The sequence below is a fragment of the Myxocyprinus asiaticus genome, chromosome 35, assembly GCF_019703515.2.
Source record: "Myxocyprinus asiaticus isolate MX2 ecotype Aquarium Trade chromosome 35, UBuf_Myxa_2, whole genome shotgun sequence".
Taxonomy (NCBI): Eukaryota; Metazoa; Chordata; class Actinopteri; order Cypriniformes; family Catostomidae; genus Myxocyprinus; species Myxocyprinus asiaticus.
Window position 1 is genome coordinate 28,988,301 of NC_059378.1, and position 18,097 is coordinate 29,006,397.

Genomic DNA, 18,097 nt, shown 5'->3' on the forward strand with positions numbered 1-18,097 from the left:
AAGGTGGAGTCTCCACTCTCCCCTGAGGGTAACCTGTTGTGACAGCGCATCCGCTGTAGTGTTGAGGTTGCCCGGGATGTGAGTGGCTTGCAGCGACTTGAAGTGCTGCTGACTCCAGAGGAGGAGACGGCGGGTGAGTTGTGACATACAACGAGAGCACAAACCACCTTGGTGGTTGACATATGCTACTGTTGTCGTGTTGTCTGTCTGAACTAACACGTGCTTGCCCTGGATCAAGGGCCAAAACCTCCGCAGGGTGAGCAGAATTGCTAACAACTTGAGGCAGTTGATGTGCCAATGCAGTTGTGGACCCGTCCAGAGGCCGGTGGCTGCGTGCCCCTTGCAAACAGTGCCCCAGCCCGTTTTGGAGGCATCTGTCGTGACCACGATGCGCCTGGGGACCAGTTCTAGAGGAACACCTGCCCGTAGGAATGAGAGGTCGGTCCAAGGGCTGAAAAGATGGTGACAGACCGACGTAATGGCCACGCGGTGTGTCCCGTGGTGCCATGCCCGTCTCAGGACTCGAGATTGGAGCCAGTCCTGAAGCGGCCTCATATGCATCAACCCGAGTGGGGTGGCCACCGCCGAGGATGCCATATGCCCCAGAAGCCTCTGAAAAAGTTTCAGTGGAACCACTGTTCCCTATTTGAACGCCTTCAAACAGGCCAGCACTGACTGGGCATGCTCGTTTGTAAGGCGTGCCGTCAAGAAGACTGAGTCCAACTCCAAACCGAGAAAAGAGATGCTCTGAATCGGGAGGAGCTTGCTCTTTTCCCAGTTGACCCGAAGCCCTAGTCAGCTGAGGTGTGAGAGCACCAGGTCCCTGTGTGCGCACAACAGGTCTCGAGAGTGAGCTAGGATTAGACAGTCGTCGAGATAGCTGAGAACGCGAATGCCCACCTCCCTTAACGGGGCAAGGGCAGCCTCTGCGACCTTCATAAAGATGCGAGGAGACAGGGACAGGCCGAAAGGGAGGACTTTGTACTGATACGCATGACCCTCGAACGTGAACCGCAGGAAGGGTCTGTGTCGAGGAAGGATCGAGGCATAGAAGTACACATCCCTCAGGTCTACCGCCGCGAACCAATCTTGATGCCGGACGCTCACCAGAATGCGTTTTTGCATCAGCATCTTGAACGGGAGTCTGTGTAAAACCTAGTTCAGAACTCACAAGTCCAAGATTGGCCTCAACCCACTGCCTTTTTCGGTACGATGAAGTAGGGGCTGAAAAACCCCTTCTTCATCTCGGCTGGAGGGACAGGTTCTATCGCGCCCTTCCGTAGGAGGGTAGCGATCTCTGCGCAAGGTAGCAGCGTTTTCGTCTTTCACCAAGGTAAAGTGGACACCGCCGAACCTGGGCGGATGCCCGGCGAAGTGAATCGCGCAGCCGAGTCGGACGGTCCAGACCAGCCCTTGTGACGGATTGGAAAGCGCAAGCCATGCGTCCAAGTTCCACGCAAGGGGGACCAAAGGGACAATGTCATCGGACGTACCGGCAAGTGGGGCCTCGCAGCGGGGCGGAGCTCGAGGTGCCACACCACGTCGTGGCTGTGCTGAGTCTAGGGACATTGAAGCACTTACCTGGCTCCTTGTGGCCACCCCTGGAACAGCCTGGGACGGGGGAGGAAGAGGCCTGTCCTCGTGACCCATGGAGACTGTCACATCGGGGGCAGATTTGTGCCACAGCTGGCGCTCAGGGGCGGGAGACCGCAGCTGGGGTGCCAAACCTGCCAAATAGAGTGGTGGATGGTGGTCGTGATGACGGCCGTACACACCGGATACGTGACCCAGGGAACAAGGAAACTGCTCTTGCTGAGCTCTTGAGTACTGCAGCCACTTGGGCATGCAGTGCAATTAAATGCAAGAAGGTAACAAAAAGATGGAGATCTGCTTACCAGCTCCAGAGCAGCGGGTTTCGTTGTCCCTGGGTTGCCCGTCTCAAGGGCGCTTTGAAGCCTTTCACGGGTTCTGGGCAGCCGCGAGACGGGTGGCGTCTGCTTCCTGCGGTGGGCTCCACTCTGGGGCCGGGCCGAAGGGGTGGGCTGCGGCGGAGCCGGTGCAGTCACCGCAGGGGGACGCCCTTGGCGATGAGTAGACGGGGTGCGGGATCTTGAGCCGCACCGGGGCAGGATATGACGGCTAGCATCCATCTACTGCTCTACCATCGAAAACTGCTGGGCAAAGTCCTCGACGGTGTTGCCGAATAGGCCCGCCTGGGAAATGGGGGCAGCAACGAATCGTGTCCTGTCGGCCTCACCCATCTCGACCAGTTTGAGCCAAAGGTGGTGCTCCTGGACCACTAGTGTGGCCATCGTCCGCCCGAGAGACCGTGCCGTGACCTCCATCGCTCGGAGAGTGAGGTCGGTTGCCGAGCGGAGTTCCTGCATCAATCCCTGGGCGGAACTACCCGCGTGCAGTTCCTTTAGCGCCTTGGCGGACTTGGCGGAGGCGGCTTGTCCAGCGGCACCGTAGGCCTTGGCCGTCAGAGACGACATAAACCTACAGGCCTTGGACGGGGGCTTTGGGCACCCGCGCCAGGTGGCAGTGCTCTGCGGGCATAGGTGCACCGCGAGCGCCTTTATCCACCGGGGGATTGCCGAATAGCCCTTGGCCGCCCCACCATCGAGGGTAGTGAGGGTGGGGAAGCTGAAAAGATCGGGACCGTGTGCAGTGAAAAGTGCCTCCCGTGACCTTGTCAGCTCTTCATGCACTTCCGGGAAGAAAGGAATGGGGGCGGGGCGGGGTGGGGCGTGGCTTTGAGCGGTGCCGCGAGCCCAGGAACCAATCACCGAGCCGCGAGGGTTCAGGGAAGAGCAGTGAGATCCACTCTAGCCGACGCTCGCGGCTGCCAGGGAAAGCATGTCGTCATCTCCACATCAGCCTGTGACTGGGCAATCAACCCCGAAGGGAGGAGCCCAGCTGATGCTTCCAACTGGACGAGCCCGCTCTCCGATGCTGCGCCCGAGAGCTCATCACTTTTGCGGGCTCCGAGTAAGAGGTCGAACTCGCTGTGAGATGAGCCGGCGGACTCACCCGGAAGCCCGATCGGGGCAGACGAGCGTGCTGGGGAATGGGAGGTCCGCGGGAGGATACCCGGCGGAGGCGGTCCCATTGGGGTCCCCAAATCGCCCCCAGTGCTAGCCGCGCTGGCCTCATACCCATGGGTGAAAGGACCGAGGCGGCAGCCTCTGGGGTGGCTCGCTTTCTTACGAAGGCAAGCCGTGACCGCAACGTTGCCATGGACATATTCTCGCAATGAGAACATGACCATCCACGAACGCTGTCTCCGCGTGCGCAGTGCCCAGACATGAAAGACAGTGATCGTGACCGTCAGAAGGCGAGAGATAACGAGCGCAACCAGGAATAACACACAATCGGAAAAGCATCTTTAAAAAGACGCGTCTTTAAAAAGACGTGTGTGCGCTCTTTTAGAGAAATATATACTCTTTTAGAGGGGAAAAATGCTCTTTCAGAAAATATCCTCTAGTTTTTCTGCCGAAGCGCCCAGGGGCGTTCTCTGCAGTGCATCAATGCAGAGGAGGAAGAAGCCGCTGAAATGCGCCGTCAGATCCAGCAGAGGTGAATGAACAGTAGTATTCAGCTCAATGAGCATGACTGTTCGGCTCTGAAGAGAAAATCTGAATGAGTGGTTGCATACCAGCTCCTTTTATACCCGTATGTTCAATTTTCATTCGCCTTTTATCAAAAACCAGAGGTGTCTCGGGCTCCCAAGAGTGACCCCTAGTGTCACTACATCGACACCAACGTCAAGTGAGTGACAGATAGGGAACTATACAATTGTAAGTGTTATGCTTTTTTTTTTTTTTTTTGTGGAAGAATCAGATTTGAACAAACCCCTAACCCTATCTAGAAACCAGAATATTACTGAGACTTGGGGGTGGGCTTTTGTTTTCTTGGATCTGTAAACAACTACCTACAAACCACCCAGAACACATTAGCAACCACATTGCAATTCCCTAGCAACTACCCATAACACCCTAGCAATTGCATAGCAACACGTTAACAACCCCTCAGAATACCACAGCAACCGGTCCGCATAGCAACACACTAATAACCATACAGAACAACGTGGAAACTTTTCAAAATTCTTAACATGATTATAAATAGGTCACTTATTCATCACTCTTCGCTCCTTTCAATGTGTAGGTAACACTTTACAATAAGGTTCGATAACATTAGTTAATGTATAAGGTATCATGAACAATATAATTTTTTACAGCATATTTGTTATTGTTAAATGAAAATACAAATTTTCATTATTAGTTCAAGTTAGTTCATAGTGCATTAACTAATGTACAGTAATACAACTTTCGATTTTAAAAATGTATTAGTATATGTTGAAACTAGCATTAACCAAGATTAGTAAAAGCTGTATAAGTATTGTTCATTGTTAGTCCATGTAAACTAATGTTAGTAGCTAATGTTAACAAATGGAACCTTATTATAAAGTGTTACTTATGTGTATATATATAGATAGAACACACACAGAGGAAAATGGGAAATGACCCACAGTCAAAAGTACTAAATCGTACCAACTCTGAATCTACATAAATTATAACTCTTTCCCATGTGATGTGATGAACAACCAAACTTTTTTCCTGTTTCACTCAAACCCTTGCAAACACGAAGCCTTTATTAACCTTTTGTTTCAGGTAGGGGTGGGCGATATGACCAATATGAGTAATTTTATATCACAAAACTATATATATATATATCATGATATAGTAAACATTTTCTGGAAAATCAATAAAAATTGGTTTATATTTAAAATAACCATATTGTAATGCATATTTTTGGAACTCCAGTCAGTGAATTAAATACTTTTTAAATTAAAACTTCCTCTTTATTTGGAAGAAGACAAACAATGTCAATGTAAATAAATAAATCAATAAAAATCAACCATTCCAAAATGCTAAATATAACTGTATGCAAAATTTCAGTTTCAATTTTGTTGACCAATATTATTATTATTATTATTATTGATTATTATTATAAACTTTGCTCAAGAAACTTAAGATGTTCTCACAGCAATGCGACAAAGAAAATAAAACATAAGTAAAAATAAATTTTCCAACAAAAATAAACATCTTGAAGAAAATAAATATCAAATAAATGTCACTTCTTGCAAAATAAATAAATAAATGACCAAATTAATGTCGAGTTCATCTTTTGGCTTGCATAATACTCTTTTGCATACTTCATTTTGAGGTGGTGAAACAGATTGCTTGTATTATGAGTGATTATCATCGTACGAACCACAGATGCTGCACCTGTTTTAATAACAAGCTCCTCTTCATTTTCTTGACCTGTTTGGGAGTCATCCCGTTCTGTGGAGATTTCGTTCTCCACTTGGGTTTTTCCTGAGTCAAAAATGATGGAGTAGCTTTAGTGATCCCGCTCTGAGCTCTCCTGAATCTGGAGCACAAATATCGGAAAACCGGTTGGACTCACGCGCACTTCGGCGCCACAGTCATGAAACATTCGCGTGTCAGATGAGAAGAATATTGGGCACTTTTAAAGTGCCAAACGCGTGGTGAAGGTCATTAAATTTGCTTGGGTGGCTGCAGAAAAATTTTAATGCTGGAAAAACCCTGTCCATGTTTCTTCAGTTCTCTCAGTCTCAAGTGAAGCCCTGCCCACTGGTCGTCGCCACGATAAATATCGTCATATTGCCCAGCCCTAGTTTCAGGACCTCATCTTTTTTGTTTTGGAACAGCCAAGCGGCTAAACTCAATTATATTCACAGCTGAACTTAATGAACTCTTGAGGTTGGACAGATTTATTAATTAAATAGTTGTAATAGCTTATTGAGAGTAAAAGTTACCAGAATATAACATTATTATTTTCTTTATTCTGGCATTGTCATAATATATACCTCCGCCTCAATAAGTATTGTACAGTACTTACACATGTTTAATAACATATGTATCAGTAACAGAACACAAATGTCATGCAAGGCTATACTATAAACCAGGGACGTGCCGTCCATATAAGCAAGGTAAGCAGTGCTTACCTAACAGAAGGGTGAAAGAAAAATGACAATATTTAAATATAATTGTTAATATCATATGTATACTGATTTCATACAAATTAGTCATCTTTCATCTCAGTTGAGCAGCACAGACAGTTATTCATTTATTCGCTTTGGTGCTATCCTCAGGTATAAGCACTTTATGTTATGCTTTCTCTAATTCAAAGCATTTATGGCCCTTTCATTCAACACTGTACATTCATTCAAATTGAATCATGCCTGCTACTACAAATGGCCATGGTAAGCATGCTTATTACCAAAATGAGTAAGCCAATCAGAAGCTCCTTCCTTCAGCTTCCTTCCTATCTCAGGGCCGGCCCGTGGCATAGGCGACATAGGCGGTTGCTTAGGGCGCAAAATGACAGAGAGGCCCGTTTGAGAGGTTTTTTTTTTCGTTTTTTTTTTCGGACGTGTGCCCTCTCGTGATGACTGTGCGCCTCTCTACCCATATATTGAGCACTAGCGCTATGCAATTATATTATAATAGGATCCTTACCATATGTGGACAAAATGAGTGAAAAAAGAGCCAAATTATCAGGTGCACAAGGCAGGAAGTGGCATAAAGAAGAGGAGCAGAAAAAAGAGCAATATAAAGGTAAGAATCACGTTAACGACTGTTCATGTCAGCCATTGATGTTTATTTACTACTTTGAAATAGCTTATTTAGAACCTCTTAAATGGCATGGACAATATGGGCCATTTTTGCTTGTTTTATTTAAGTTTAGTGCAAGTTAAGTGCAGTGTATTTTCTTTGAAATAAACCTAAGCTATAATGTCATTTTAATTTCAGTTATATTGCTGCTTGCTTTCACTTCACCAAAAAAACTCCTAAGTGGCTTCTTTTAAAAGAGACCAGGATTAGGACTGTAGTCTAAAGCATTCATGCTAAGCACCCTCAATTGCAGACCAGGGCAAACTACTGCCCGCAGGTCGATTTATCATGAACGTTTTTTATTAGATCTTTTATTTATCTGGCTTTGGGACCTGTCGTGCATCCACAAGCTTTTAATATGCTCAGGGTTGCAGATAATAGATACAACACCCCAATCAGAGATTTATACATGCACAAATAGGAATGAATACAAAACACAATAGTTTCACCCTGGTCACTTGCGGAGACCACCTCTTACCATATCAACTCGCAGAGGTTGCCAAGTTGCAACAGGAGTTTGCAGATGTGTTTTCCCCTCTACCGGGTCGTACTAACCTCATCCAGCACCACATCGATGCCTAGCTGGGGGTGGTGGTACATAGCTGTCCCTACGGATTGCCCGAGCACAGAAAGAAAATTGTCCGGGAACAACTGGATGCAATGCTTGATATGGGGGTGTTGGGCCTCATGTATTCAGATAGAAGACAAAGGCAGGCCTAACACAGTCGTAAAACCTGACTGAGGCCCACACACAAAGTCATTAATCTTACTGATAAAAACCACGCCAAAATCAAACAAAGGGAGTCCAAAACAGACTACAAATCCCATGAAGCCTTGCTCACTAAAGGATCGAACTCTCAACTCCTATTGGATGAGGTACACAACAGAACGCCCCTCAACCATGACGTCATCAGGAGTAGAAATACCTCTGAGATCCTTCCGGGCATTGCTTCCAGCAACTTTGCTTGCCGTGTGTAGATGCAGCTCATCGCTGCTCTCAGGTGTAGCCTCGTGGCACAAGGAAGAAACATCCGACTTGAAACTGTGGCCATACAATCTCCATCTCGCTGGATGAGTTGAGATTACTCTGTGTTCAACCGAACACTCTAACGGATCCGAAGGAGACAGCCGAGCAATCCGCATCTTCATCCGTTTGCCTGCAGAAGTGAAGAGAAAAAGATTTCTCTTCCATCTTCAATCAAATCGACGTCGCTGATTTCTCCGCCAGCCCACCGAGAATCAGCAGCCATACCGCCCGCCGACAGAGCGAGGAAACAGCCTCCCATCATCACCCGAGCCTCGTGGAACCGAGTTGGAGTTAAAGGATGGATGAACACACATTCTACCTGCGTCCTCATGCGATCCAAGTAAGAGGTTTACGTCTGGGCAGAGATAGAATATTATAGTGTGTTATTCCTGTGTATCAAGGTTATTGCTTGTACAGTTTACGGACTGCCGAGTCTGCTCATTGCTGCTAATAATACTCAAGGTATTAGTGTAATGTACTGTTATCACGAATGAGATCTGCTGTGTTGTAGTCCAACCACATTGGACTGTTGTGTATTTCCGGCATTGTGGGTGAGACCGGCACACTGAGTTTATCCATTAGAGAACCAAAGACCGCGGGACGGTTTATGAGCCGTCCACCGTGTCTCTGAGTGATAAACTAACAGATGCTTTCTCTCCCACGATCGCAAAACCGGCTTTGGTGCCGCCACTTTATTCTCTCTCTCTCATACTAACCACACACACATGCGACCCCTCACAAACATTCTCGCAAACACTTTTGGCTAGTAGATAACTTCGTGATAAAGCTCAGCTTTGTCCCTAAGTTATCGTACAAGCGGAGACACACGGTAAATGGGCAGACGCCATTAACCGGCTTCTCTCTGCACACATTCGCGGCCATATTCTCTGGCCGGAAATCTCGTGTGACGTAGTCTCTACGAGAGTCACGTCCGCCATTTTGTGCCCATTCACACACACACACACACACACACACACACACACACTCAAACACACACACACACCTTCCTCTCATATGTTATAGGATTATTTTGGTTACCATATCTAATCATGTCACTGTTTAGTTTGTAGTTGTAAGTCGGAAGTTTATTGACTGCATTGTATTGATTATTAATTGATATTTCTGCATAAATAAACTTTGTTATATTTCAAAGAGAAGTGTTTTGGTTTGTTTTGCATACACCTGTGTCAAATGCTGGCAGGGGATGTCAGTGCTCGGATTCAAGCCTTCATTGTTTCCTTTTGAATGCCGATTTTCTTAAGAGAACAGTCTAATATTGAGACTGTTATACTGTCTGGTTATTAGTCCCTGATTCCAGGGTGGTGCCCCGGCGATATTAATCCTTATTAATATTCTATTGATTTTGATAATTGATAATTATCTTTGATAATTGTTGAATTTGAAGGATCAATAAGCTAGTGTTAATTCTAATCAATGTTCCATTGATTTTAATAATTATTTGATAATAATTAATATTCTATTGAATTTGATGGTTATCTTTGATTGTTGATGTGAAGGATTAAAAGAGCTAACATTGATTCTCATCAATGTTCTATTGATTTTTAATAATTGATAATTATCTTTGATAATTATTAATTATTGCTAATAACCAAACCCGCTCCTGAACGTAGCGCAGTACATTTACTGGTGCCCCGTATGAGGCTTTAATGAGTTAGATTCTGTTATTTAATTTAAATATTAATTAATAACTAAAGAAATAATTATTAATTATTTCTGATAGTAACACTGATCTAAACAACCAGTAGAACCTACAGGGGTAATAGAGGAATCCCACAGCGATTGGTCCAGCCTGGTTGTTCTAGTTCCTAAGAGTGACGGGTCTGTACGGTTCTGTGTGGATTATAGAAAAGTCAACGCAGTGTCTAAATTTGACGCATACCCAATGCCTAGCGTTGATGAGTTGCTCGATTGGTTGGGCACTGCTCGATTTTATTCGACACTGGATTTGAAAAAGGGTTATTGGTAGATCCCCTTGACACCTATTTCCCATGAAAAAACAGCCTTCTCCACGCCGTTCGGATTACACTAATTTGTGACGCTTCTGTTCGGTTTGTTTGGGGCCCTGGCTATGTTTCAGTGTCTCATGGTCCAAATCCTCAGACCGCATTCGACATACGCTGCTGCTTATTTAGATGACATCATCATTTACAGTAATTATAGGCAGCGGCACATGCAGCATCTGAGAGTGGTTCTGAGATCGCTGCGACGAGCGGGACTCACAGCAAACCCCAAGAAGTGCGCGATTGGGCGGGTGGATGTACGGTATCTGGGGTTACACTTGGGCCACGGGCAGGTGCGTCCCCAAATTGACAAGACTGCAGCGATTGTGACCTGCCCGAGGCCCAAGACCAAAAAGGGGGTGAGACTGGGGCTGGCTGGCTATTATAGGAGATTTGTGCCTAATTATTCGGATGTCACCAGCCTGCTGACTGATCTCACTAAAAAGGAGCTCCAGACCTGGTCCAGTGGATGGAGCAGTGTCAACAGGTTCACGCAGGTTACAGCCGCACTTTGTGGGGGGCCGCTTTTACATTCACCTGATTTCTCTCTCCCTTTAGTCTTGCAGACGGACACTTCAGACAGAGGGCTGGGGGCCGTGCTCTCACAGGTAGTGGAGGGGGAGGAGCGCCCGGTGCTGTACATTAGCCGCAAGCTCTCGCTGAGGGAGACTAAGTACAGCACCGTAGAAAAGGAGTGTCTCACCATCAAGTGGGAGGTCCTCACTCTCCGGTACAACCTGTTGGGGTGGGCCTTCACCCCCTGCTCGTTTCACGCCCCACTCCAATGGCTCCACTGCATGAAAGATACCAACGCGCGGATCACCCGTTGGTATCTGGCTCTTCAGCCATTTAATTTCAAGGTGGTCCACAGACCGGGAGCGCAGATGGCTGTCGCTGACTTTATTTCCAGAAATGGGGAGTTGGGTGGTGGGGATATGTGGCAGCAGGGGCGTGGTCAAGCGTCTGTCCAGAGAGAGAGAAAGCAGTAAGGGCGCTTGCACCTGAGCTAGATTCTTTTTTTATTTTTTTATTAATATGCAAACAAAGAATGTGACAGTACTTACATGTAACAAATACAAAATAACCAAGGCAAACAAACATACATACCAACGGTCAACATGACAAGTCTATCTCCTGTATATATATATATTTGTGTGTGTATGTGTGTGAAAGTGAATCTGGGTGTTGGGGTGGAAGCATATAAACAAAAGAACATCTTGAAATGTATAACAGATATAACAATAGTAAAAACAACAAATAATAATGACAATAATAATGACTATAATAATAATACTAATAATAAACAAAATTCATTAAGAATGGGGGGGGGTGGGGTTGGAGGATGAGGAAGAGGGCAAATAATAATAATAGTAGGAGTAGTAATAATAATAATAATAATAATAATATTAAATTATTATAAGGCTGCTTCTGATCCCTCCGTGGCCACATCATAAGTTAGTCCCCCGCCCATGTCACGCCACAACGGGCCGTCAGGGAGAGATGCCACGGGTCACAGGGCCCTAGGCCCACACCCTCATCCCCCCATTCCCCAGGACATTCCCCACATGCCTGTGTTGGTTTTTTTTTCTTCTTTTTTTTTCTTTTCTCCTCCTTCAATAGGTGTGTATGTCAACTAGTGTGTGATGCATTAAAAAAGTGTACCAGGGGCAAAGCCCAGGCCATCACACACATGCCACGCTTACCCTGTGATGTTGTGTTCTCTTTTCTCTTTTTTCTCTTTTTCTCCCTTCCCTTTACTCCTTTTTCTGATGTAATCCTTGTTAAGCTCTTAATAGATGTGTATGTATCTCAGCTAATATGTGATGCATTAAAAAAAAAGCGAGGCATGCAATGCAGAACCAGCCCAAGGCAAGAAATCCAGGGCGATAAAGTGTGGGGAGATGGCGGGAAGGTACAAGCCCCAGGCCCCACACCACACCCACCCACAACTAACCCCCACTGCACCGGACATGGACTGGGATGCCACGGCCTACTAGGGTCCCAAAGCAGAGGAGAAAAAAAAATCAATTAACTTATATGTATTTAACTAGGTTCAATATTAATCAGTGTTGTTACCTCCTCCTCGGATAGTAATTCAGTGATGATTTCCCAAAATATTTTAATTGGGGTGCAATGCCAAATGGTGTGAACATAGGTGTCTGGGTTATTTTGTGTGCAATGTAAGAATGAAGTAGATATTTTTGCAGATTTGTGTCCAGAAATCGGCATTGGGAGTAATGGATAGGTCTCATTCCTATTTAGCATTTGGTAAGCTTAATGTGTTGTCTGATTTTGATATTATTCTATATATTTTGGAGAGTAGGTTTTTTGAGGAGGATATATTAATTAGCTCTGAGATTAAAGGGGAAAGTTAATGGTCTGAGTGTCGATTTTTGATTGGATAGATGATTTTATTTGTAGGTATTCCAAAAAACATTTACTCCTGATGCCGTTTTTCTGGACCATGTGGGAAAATGAGACCAGGTTATTATTATGAAGGATATGTTGAAAGTTGTGTGATGCCCTTTTCTGCCCATGTGCGTAAATTAAGTGGCTTTTTGTTAACTGTAAAATCTGGGTTATTCCAAATGGGGGTGTATTTAGATGGTGCAAGAGGGGTGCTTGTGATTTGATGAAATTTCCACCAGGCTCTCAGAGCTGCTGCTATTGTTGGCATTTTAAAACAGGAGTGTTTTTGATTGTCTGACTGTAGAAGGGTAAGTCTGAAATGTGAATGTCCTTACAAATTGTTTGTGCAACATCTAACCATGTGTTTTCTGATGGGTTAGGATGAATCCATTTGTATATATTTTGAAGCTGATTAGCCAGAAAGTAATGGTGAAAATGAGGTGCTACTTGTCCTCCTTGTGTTTTTGGTTTCTGTAGGGTAGTCAATTTAATTCTTTGGGTCTTATTTTTCCAGTAGAATTTGGTAATGATTGAATCTAGAGATTTAAACCATGTGAGGGTGGGTTGTGTTGGAATCATTGAGAATAAATAGTTTAGTTTAGAGAGTATAGTCATTTTAATTACTGATATTCTGCCCATAATGGATAGTGGTAAGTTCATCCAGCATTGAAGATCATCGTCTATTGTTTTGAATAACGGAGTAAAGTTAAGTCCAAACAGCTCTGACAGCCTGGGGGAAATATTAATGCCTAAATATGTGATGTGATTGGTGCATAGAGGGACAGCTGGTGTCTGGGATGACACATCCAAGCTGTTGGAATGTAATGAAAGAATAGAAGATTTACTCCAGTTGATTGAGTATTCGGAAATATTAGAGAAATAATCAATGAGTTTAATCGTTTCTTGTAATGATGATGGGGGTTCTTGTAAATACAATAATAAATCATCAGCGTAAATGCTGATTTTAGGTGTATATTTAGTGTTTGAGTTCCTTTAATGTAGCTGTTTTGATGGATGGCTGCTGCTAATGGTTCAATAAAAATGGTAAATAGTGAGGGGGAGAGTGGGCATCCTTGTCTAGTCCCCCGGTGCAGTGTGAGGCTACATGATGTTAGTCCATTGGTGATGACAGTGGCTGAAGGTGATGTGTACAGAATTTTGATCCAGTTAATGAATGACTCCCCAAAACCAAACCTCTCCAATGTGGAAAACAAGAATTTCCAGTTGTCCCTATCAAAAGCTTTGTCTGCATCGAGAGTAACTATGATGGTTTTTGCTTTTTGAATTGAAGAATAATACATTAAGTTAAAAAGACTGCATGTGTTGGTGGATGCAAGTCTAACTTTAATGAAACCGGTTTGATCTGGGTGGATTATAGATGGCGTGACTTTTTCGATTCTATGTGCTAGTGCTTTGGCGATGATTTTAATGTCTACATTAATTAGAGAAATGGGACTATAGCTTGATGGTAATGTTGGGTCTTTATTGGGTTTGAGGAGGAGTGTAATTGTGGCTGTGTTCATTCATACATTATTTATTTTAGGTTCACATTGATTCTGACAGTTCTATGTTATCAAATTATATAACATCCGTGTAACATGTTTACAAAATATTAACCTCTTAAGAACGTTTTGGAAAAATAGTAGGGTGGAGAGAAAAAAATTCCCTAAGATTCCCTAACTGATTCAAGTAACTGTTTGACCCCACTGTATATTAGTTTGACAGTTTTGCCAGTGTATAATATTATAGTGCCAACTGTCTTAATGTTTTTCATTTTGGTTCACTCTGAGCAGAAACAGTATATTTCATTCAGGTTCCAGTGTTCTGCTGCCTCCTTTCCAATTGGTAACTGGTTAAAATTATATTTAAGAATGGTTAATAATGTTTGGTTGTTTTTTGTTTTTTTTTAATGATAGTACTCTGTGTTAAGGGTGGATGATATATCAGTTGCAATATTAAAAAAAAACGGGACCTGATCTATAAAAACATGCTCAAAATAAGGGACTTGCCTCAACCAAAATAAGAGATAATAAGCAATTATTATTTTTTCCTTCATGTGGGGGAATTATCAACATAGAAATCATAATGAGCAATGTATACAGTAGCCTATTTAAAATCACGTATTTTCAATAAATGTATCCTTAGAATTAAATATATCCACAAAAATATTTTAAATATTTTAAAAATACATCTGGCCATCTAAAATCAAATAATATCCAAAATCTCTCTCTCTCTTGCATGCATGCACACACTGCATGTGTTTGGATTGAACATTATCTTATGTGGACCAAATATGTTTTTTTTAAACATGTAATAATTATTGAATTATTAGTAGAGGATTCCTGTAGATAGAATTATAATTTTTATTACAGGGCTCCTGTAGATCAACTGGTAGGGCATGGGTTTGATTCCCAGAGAACACACAAACTGATAAAATGTATACCTTGAATGCACTGTAAGTTGCTTTAGATAAAAGTGTCTGCCAGATGTGTTAATATGTATTATTTCATTTTAATTACAGATCTGCTTCTCAGTTAGAACCTGGCAGCATCAAATCTGTCTTAATGCATCATATCTAACAATAATTCAGTGAAGACTTGAAAACATCTGAGAAATAAATTTTTTACCTCAATATTTTTCCTTGTATCTGGAGTAAACGTTCATGTGTAGTAATAATATGCAGCTACCACAACACACATTAAGGCAAATAAATATGGGATGCATCAGTTTCCTTGAAAGGCACATCTTTATCATGTTTTACTAAAAAGAGAGAAGCCTCATTTTTTGGGCAACAGGAAGTGGTGTTAATTCCGAACATTTACTGTAATCAACCATTTAGACTTTGGTTTCATGAAAACAATTATCGGAACAAGATTAACCGGTTATTAACAGGTAACCAGCATTTAAATATAAAGTTTTCACTCCAGATTAATTGAAAGGGACTTAGTTCCTGTTTTCGGTTACGTTCTGCAAAAAACTGCATCATTTTCATTTTTGTTTTTGCTCTTTGGAGTGTTTTCAGTCCCTGGTTTCTGTGCTACCTATAAACGGGCGTACAGATTTTGTGCTGAAACATCAGTTTATATAAAGCAGGGTTCCCAAGCTATTACATGCCAGGACCCACCTGGAGAGAGAAAAATGGCGAGACTCGCCAATAATTTAAGAGTGAAATATGAGGAAAAAAATAAAATTTTGTCCTATTTTTTTATTCATTTATTTATTTTCCTGTCATAATATTACATTTGGTAGACCTACATTAGTATTTTGGTTAACTAAATGAAGATAACTATGAACAAAGACACGAAAATGAGGTATACAGATACAGAAAGAGAGAATATACTGTATTTTTGCCTCTCGTGTTAGCAGCAGAACAGGCACAGGTACAGAACACTGAAAAAGTTTTAACCTGCAATTATTAGCTAAGGGATCTATTTTTTTTATTTTTTTTATTTGATCTAAACCATAAAAATGATTTTCGATGGTATAACTAGTTTGGTTAAGCATGACTCATTCAGGCCTTCTTACAACAGCACTGTTAGTGTTTTTTGGATGTAGATACTGAATCTCACGTTTAAACTACCAACTTATTCAAATATTGTAAATGTTGGTTCTCATGAGAAAAACATTCCTAATTTTCTTTGGAAGATGACCTTTGCAGGCACTTAAGTCTAGGAACAAAGACGTCTTTGCTAAGCTTGCCTTTACAAGATTGGCAACGGTTTTTATAGCTAATTTTTAAGACTTTGTAACCCCTTTTCTACCTGACTTCAAAAATATTTGTGAGGGCAGAACAGTTGTTTACCCTCTTCTTGTACATACAGGGTTCGTATGGTCATGGAAATCCTGGAAAAATCATGGAATTTTAAAATTTTGTTTTCCAGGCATGGACATGTCATGGAAAAACAAGTTAACAAAAAAAGTTTTGGAAAAGCCATGGAATTTTCTTATAAATTATTTTCATCAGGGTATGAAATTTTGCTCATCTGCACATCATTGTGGCAGTCAGGTGAGCTGTATGTCTCAGAGTGACATTTAACAAGAGATGCTGTTGCTAAGACATGTAGACATATTTTAAAGAAACAGATGTAAGAAAAGGCATTGATGCACATGTCTGATTCGCTGTTTGTTCAGATGTTCAGAGTTTTATTTTTCTTTCTCTTTGTCGGTGGTCTGAAAACAGTTTGCAAGAATTTTGTTGTACTATATGTGAGCATAATTGGACTGTAAATATCAAGCGGCTGAGTGTAGCACAGCAAGAATACTATTTAGTGCTGTCAGTCGAATGAAATATTTGCATGAATAAGTGCACAATTTTGACTCTATATTTACTTATTTTCCTGTCAAAATGCATAGTTCCTTTTTAGAAAAGAAAACAATGTGTAACAAAAATGTTAATTATCCTTTTCCAAACAAAAAATTCCACAATATAAAAATACAAATGCATAAAAAGCACCAATTCAAGTAACATTAAAGGTTTCCCAAAGTCAAAGTGTGAAGTTGACTAATTAAAACAACTAGTCCCCATAGGTTTTGTATTCATTGCATTAAATCCCTTAAGCACTCATTCACCACAATATTACCGTGATCGGCCGACAGGCTGTGGCTGTCCACTTTGCTACAGTGCAGCAATTGTGAAGCTGCATTCACATGAATGATTATAGTCGACAGACCTTCCACTTAAGAACTCCAGCAATCTAGCCTGTTGCAGCGGTCCCTCATCGGTGCCATGTATCGTGTGTTAGGCTTTTAGTTGATAGTTAAGACTTGATGTGCTTCTGTGGTAATTAAATTCAAACTTACAAAGGCCGCAAAGTACTTTATTTTTGACACAAGTGCCATCTGGGTTTGTTTTAAAAAAAAAAATTGCAGTTAAGATGTCCTTTCTCCATCAATTGATCATTGACGGAATCGCAGTTGTGTGTTTGTGGTCGTGTACGTCAGTGATTTTAACCCGGACACATCGCAAAGTTTCCGCCCCTTTTCCAACCAGTGTTTAGAACTCACACGGAGCTGAATAAACTATCAGAATCTTATGTCAAATTAGAAAATGCATTTATCGGGTTAAAAAAATAAAGTGTTAAATATTTTTAATTAATTGCATACGTTATCACATTAACTTTGACAGCTCTAATACTATTATACCTAATGTGAGGTACTCTACTTTCTCAGCTTAGTCAAATGGCTGAAAATAGTAGATTTGGATGGCTGAGAAAGCAATACTGTGTTCTTAGGAAGTACAGAGAATTTCATGGTTTTCTGCAGAGTGTTTTGAAGGTATTACTGTAGGGCATATGAAAATACTTTTGGTGTTAGCTGTTTGGAACAGATAACCAAGTGTGTGAAGGCCTAAAGAAACATTTTTGCAAATGTGTTTGCTTGAAGAGCAAAGACACATGACATGTTTACAAGTAGATATCCAAAAGTCCCAAAAAGATTTTATTTTAATACAATAAATGTGATCAGTCTTGGGCCAACCAGCTCCTACTTAGATCACCCAACAATAACAATGAGAACAATACAGTATAATCACCAATAATCAAAATGAGCAACACCAACAAATTGAAAATTAAGAATATTGGGTTATACAGTATATCTAATTTTACTTAAAAAAGAATAACAAAATAGCCCATATTTTCACTTCAGATAGATAGATAGATAGATAGATAGATATATAGATAGATATATAGATATTAAAACAAATACACAGAATTAGAGTAAATATTATAGACAAGATTATACAATAGTTAGTTCCAGTCCTCAAATCTGATTGTATGAGAGGTGTTCCAATAGTGCTGATAGTAAGTCCATCAGTACTGGGACACTTTAAGAGCAGCAAGATGTATGAATTTTCATTCATCCCTGTGACATTTAAGATTTGAGCCAGCAGGTTATGAGACCGTCTTGAGTGTGCTATGAGCGAGTTGAGCTGACTTTGA